This window comes from Gnatocerus cornutus, unplaced genomic scaffold, assembly GCF_029298725.1.
Source record: "Gnatocerus cornutus isolate USDA-ARS CGAHR unplaced genomic scaffold, icGnaCorn1.1 ctg00000213.1, whole genome shotgun sequence".
NCBI classification, from domain to species: Eukaryota; Metazoa; Arthropoda; class Insecta; order Coleoptera; family Tenebrionidae; genus Gnatocerus; species Gnatocerus cornutus.
The window spans coordinates 64,258-70,257 of NW_028275536.1; the positions used below are offsets into that span (position 1 = coordinate 64,258).

General features: G+C 44.1%; 1 non-coding gene across 1 annotated transcript; it reads right to left on the reverse strand.

Annotated features, from left to right (window-relative positions):
- Positions 1–268: 268 nt before the first annotated feature.
- On the reverse strand, positions 269–388 carry LOC148165782 (5S ribosomal RNA). Its single transcript, XR_015771186.1, has one exon. It is a non-coding gene; the product is annotated as a 5S ribosomal RNA (ribosomal RNA).
- Positions 389–6,000: the final 5,612 nt, after the last annotated feature.

The following is a 6,000-nucleotide window of genomic DNA, read 5'->3' on the forward strand; positions in this document are numbered from 1 at the left end:
GTGAATTGGCGAAGCACGCCGTTTCTGAAGGAACCAAGGCCGTCACCAAATACACCAGTTCAAAATAAATCCTCCTCGAGCAGCTTGGAAGTTGGTTGGAAAAAAAAGAAAAAAAATCGGTTCTTTTCAGAACCACAAATTCAACTCGAACGAATTAAAAATTTTCGTCTTCATACTATATAAGTTCCTGAGAGAAAATATAAATAGTGAAAAATATATTTAAAAAAAGTTTGACATCAGAAATGTTAATAAAAAAAGAAAAGAGTAGAGACAACGGCACGCGGTGTTCCCAAGCGGTCACCCATCCAAGTACTGACCGCGCCCGACGTTGCTTGACTTCGGTGATCGGACGAGAACCGGTAGTTTTCAACGTGGTATGGTCGTTGCCTGGTAAAATTTTCCAAGATGGTACGTTGACGATTTTTTGTGATTGTTCGATCGTTTGGATGTGACATTTTTCGATGGTACACATGTCAGAAAATGTACAAGATTTAAAAGAAGAAAAAAAAAAAATTTTTTTTTGCGAGTCGTTTTTTAGTTTTTTTTTTGCGACAAAATGACGAAAAAAAAAAACTCGTATGAGGCGTTAAATTAAATTGTTCGTTTGACGATCTCAACGAGTCACTTGCGATTAACGTAATTTAAAATTTGAGAACTTACTTACTCACTTGCTTGCTTAGATGGAAATAGCACCCACTTGAAGTAAACGCCGACACGGACCGGAGATGAATAAACTCCGAACGGACGGGGTTAATTCATGAACTGACCGTAGTACGGTCGAAGGTTCGCCGCCGCCGCTACCTGCTTTCTTTCTTAGAACTGATAACAGAGTTGGTTTCTTTGTCTGTTCATTCATCGAAATTCCCACCACTCTGGCCGGGCCGGGCGGGGTGGGTGTGTGTTGTTTCATGATTTGTTCTCTTCTCGATTTATTCTTTTTCCGACGTCGTTCGATTCATAGAGATGTTTTCGTCGAAAGTGTGGTCGCGTTTACATTGCATTAAAATTTAATTTGTTCCAGTGCGACGATGAAACAAGAAAAAAGTTTCAAGTAAGTACGCACGCACGCACACCTACATATTTCATTTTTTAAATCTTTCGACGTTCGTAGTTTCTGCTCGAAATGTCGACTAATAGTAGGGAATGTTTTGTTGATTTGTTTGTTTTTCGTTTTTGAGAAGAACAAATGAAAATTTCGTTGGATTTCTGTCGACCGACGACCGACTGAAAATCCGCCGACATCGACGTAGTTTTATTTAGAGTGTCTGAAAAATGCAAACAATGCAAGATTTCCGTATTTTTGTTGGTTTGTGGTGTTTGGGGAGTTTTTTTTATGATTATAAAATGGTTTCGTCGAGAAAAATTGCTTCTTTCGCAATGAATTGGCAAGAAAAATTAAAAAACTCGTCCGTTCCCGTCGCTGGATGTTCGACGGTGGTCCGTCTGATTTTCCCTTTATTTTCGTAAAATTGACGAGAATTTCGCCGTCAAAACTGTTTTCGGTGATGTTTCGATGATGGGATTTCGTCGTGTGAGGTAATTTTTGAGGAAAAAATGTCGATTTTGCGAAAAAAGTCGTTCGAAAAGTCCGTTCGTCGTACAAATTCGTTTCTCATGGTCGAGTCCGAAATTGACATCGTTTTTTTTCCGACCTGTTCGTCAAGATCGTTTTCAAAAATCAACTCCTACGAAAGGCGAAGGTTTTATCTTCGTTCTTGAAAAAATTCGACCTTCTCGGACGTCATCTTCGACCGTTTGTGAATTTTTTTCCTACACTCTGCAGGTTCGTCGGTCGTCGCTCCGATCCGTGCTGCGTCTCTTTGCGAGGCGATTTTCGAAAAGATCGCACGTACTTTTCGACCGATTCGTTCGTGAAACTTGTAGAGGATGCTTCCAAGTTTGTCTGGTCGAAAGCGGAACTTTCCTGTTATTCGTGGAAAACGCGTAACGTCGGCGTCGAACTTGGATGTCATCTCCTTGTTTCGGAGGGTCTTTGTTCGAGTCGACGTTCGATCGGTCCTTGTTCGCTTTTGGAGGTCGGCTGGTCGTCCGGGAAAACTTGAGGTTATTCAGGAGGCCATCGCCGACCGAATCGCTCATGTTCCCGCACCCGGAGGCGGTGATCTTCGCGTAAAGAGAACGATGCCATCACGCGAAAGCTGTATTCGAGGCCCACTGAATTTTCTAACTCGACGAGAAGGCTCTCGTTTAGTCCGCGGTCCGCGCGTTTTCGAACGCGCCAACACTTTGACTTTGGCGCCCAATTCGTTCTGTAAAGTTCATTCGTTCTTTCACCGAAGAATAAGCCTACCTATAATAAAAAGAAAAAAACGCGCGCGCGATAGACGAAAATATGGCCGACGTAGAAAATCAAGCAGCTTCGACGGTCGCCGGTGCCACTTCCGGCTCCTCACCGGTGAAGAAGGAGAAGAAGCCCAAAAATCCGAGAAGCAAACCTTCTCATCCGCCCACTTCGGAGATGGTCACCAACGCCATCAAAGGCTTGAAGGAACGCGGCGGTTCTTCGTTGCAGGCGATCAAGAAATATGTCGCGGCCAACTACAAAGTCGACGCGGAAAAATTTGCGCCTTTCATCAAGAAGTACCTTAAGGGCGCCGTCGCATCCGGTTCGTTGGTCCAAACCAAAGGAAAAGGAGCTTCCGGTTCGTTCAAGTTGGCTTCTGCCGTCACCGGTGCAGCTAAGGCTCCGTCCGCCACGAAAAAGAGATCTGCCGCTGCGACCGCGTCGTCATCGGCGAAATCCAAGAAGACGGGCGTTGCTAAACGTTCCGTCGCGTCAGCGCCGACGTCCGCCGAAAAAGGATCCGCCTCAAAAGCCGGTAAGAAGGCCGCCCCCGCCGCTTCGGCCAAGTCTAAGAAAACTGCCGCCGAAAAGAAGAGCGTCGCCGTATCGAAGGCTAGAAAGGCTGCGTCCGCTCCCGAAAAGAAAGCCAGCGCCGCCTCCAGATCGCCCGTCAAACCCAAGACGCCATCGAAAGCGAAGAAATCCAACAAGGCCGGTCCAACCAAGAAACCGAAAGCGCCGAAACCGAAAACGGCCAAAGCCGTCACCGTCAAAGCGAAAAAAACCGCTTCACCCAAGAGAAAGAAGTGAAAAGTCGACGACGATGATTTAATTTTTTCAACGACGACGACGTCCTGGTGGTTTCGGGAACGTGCTCCGATCGTATATATCGACGTAGGGGCACCATCGATACAAATAAATGGCCCTTTTCAGGGCCACAATTATTTTCAAGAAACGAACGAAAGATTCGCTTGGACAATGCACATTCTGTTGAGGAGATACATACTTTCATTTGATTTTCTTGTCTATTCATTTGACTGTCGAAACAGTGTTATTACAAAGAATGATAAACTTTATTATATAATAATGTTTCAAATAGTCTCAGTTAAAAGAAAATTTAATGTGAAAGAAAAAAGCAAAAGTTTATCGTTTTATGTAAGTACGAATTTTGTGAATAAATCACATAACCTAACTTTTTTTTTTTTTTTTTTTTTTTTTCAATCTCAAAAAGTTGCATGCGCGAACGATAAATTTTCAATTCGTTGGAAAATAATTGTGGTTCTGAAAAGAACCGATTTTTTTTTTCTTCTTTTAACACCTTCGAAGATGAAGAATTTGTTAATTCTAGATGGTCGGATCGGATGGATGGATGGATGGATGGAGGAAATTTAAGCCCTCTCGCCACGAATGCGTCTCGCCAATTGGATGTCTTTCGGCATGATGGTGACACGTTTGGCGTGGATGGCGCACAAGTTGGTGTCTTCGAAGAGGCCGACGAGATAAGCCTCGCTGGCTTCTTGAAGTGCCATCACGGCCGAACTTTGGAAACGGAGATCGGTCTTGAAATCTTGGGCGATCTCTCGGACGAGACGTTGGAAAGGCAGCTTGCGGATCAAAAGTTCAGTGCTCTTTTGATAACGACGAATCTCACGAAGGGCGACCGTACCGGGCCTGTAACGGTGAGGTTTCTTGACACCTCCGGTGGCGGGAGCGCTTTTTCTGGCCGCCTTCGTGGCCAACTGTTTTCTAGGTGCCTTGCCACCGGTAGATTTACGAGCCGTCTGTTTAGTTCTCGCCATCTCGGATATCGGATGAATCAAATGAAAAGAATTAACGTAGGTAGTGGCTTGCTTGCTTGCTTCGACCGAACGACCGACCGTACGTACGAACGTTCGAAAGTCAACTGAAAATTTTCGTCGCGCCAACGGCCGTTTTATAAACTCGATGAGTCATACGGCGACGCCATTGGTGGATTCGTTTTTAACGCGAGGTGGAGCTGCCGTAACTTATAAATAGTCCCGCGGAATGAAATTTTGACGTTAGTTCCATAACGAACTTGGTCGAAGCTACGTCGTTTTGTACGAAGAATTTCCTAATTTTATCAAGATGACCGGTCGTGGTAAAGGTGGCAAAGGATTGGGAAAAGGTGGCGCCAAACGTCATCGCAAAGTTCTACGCGATAACATCCAAGGTATAACGAAACCGGCGATCAGAAGATTGGCTCGTCGTGGTGGTGTGAAACGTATTTCCGGTCTCATCTACGAAGAAACCAGAGGTGTGTTGAAGGTCTTCCTCGAGAACGTCATCCGTGACGCCGTAACTTACACCGAACACGCAAAACGTAAGACCGTCACCGCCATGGACGTCGTCTACGCCCTGAAACGTCAAGGTCGTACCCTTTACGGTTTCGGCGGTTAATTTTATCATTTTATGACGTGTATCCGCATCCTCAGAGGAATAACAACAAACCCCCCGCAGGCAAGCAAACAAACAAACAAAAAAAAACGGTTCTTTTCAGAACCACAAAATAAATCAAACGAATTAAATATGTTGCTCAATTGTGTGTTTGTCTTCAAATCGAAATGAAAATCGTACGGAGTGAGTGATCATTTTAATTTGTGATCCAGGCGGCGACTTTGACAATTTTGACAGCAGTTTTAGGTTAGAATGACCATCGTTAAAAGAACGTTTTTGCCACGAAGAGTATATTTGAGGTTATGTCCAATATGGGGTAGAGTTACTCTCCTCAGACGTGACTTGAAACAAAATCTCATAGCAAATAAAACGATTGATTGTAGTATTACGGCTCACCGCTGACGACTGCTGCTGCAAGAAATTATCGAGACGGAGAGCACGTATAGGCGACCGGTGTGTGTGTGTATGTTCTTAACAGATTAATGTGCGAAATGTGAAGAAATTTACGACGAATCGGAATGTTTCTTGAATTAGATAATCAATAAATTATTATAGATAGAGTTGTCGAGTTCGTGCTTTAGTCGGGCATTGAATTTTTCTAAAAATTACGATGAAAAGTCGTAAAAATCATCTTTCTTGGTTGAATGTAATCGAAAATCTTCCGTTCAGTCTACGCTCGTATAATGAATTAATTGATCGGTTTAACTTTAAAATATCTAAAAGACTTTTTAACATGATTCTCATAGGTTGTTGTATTTTGGCGAAAAAATCAATTCGTTCGAGTTGAATTTTTGGCCCTGAGAAGGGCCGATGTGAAGATGGTTTTTATAAAAGTTTTTGTTTTTCGTTCGAGATGACGGCGGCGAAGAATTAAATTTAAGGCTTCTTTTCGGTCTTCTTGGGCAACAACACCGCCTGGATGTTGGGCAAGACACCGCCTTGGGCGATGGTAACGCCGGAAAGGAGCTTGTTTAACTCCTCGTCGTTCCTTATAGCCAATTGAAGATGTCTCGGAATGATACGGGTTTTCTTGTTATCTCTGGCGGCGTTTCCTGCCAATTCGAGAACTTCGGCGGCTAGATATTCCATTACGGCCGCCAAATAAACGGGAGCACCTGCACCCACTCTTTCGGCGTAGTTTCCTTTACGCAGAAGACGATGAATTCTGCCGACGGGAAACTGAAGTCCGGCACGACTGGAACGAGACTTCGCCTTTCCCTTCACTTTACCTCCTTTTCCTCTTCCGGACATGTTGTTATACGATATAAACAGCAAAACAC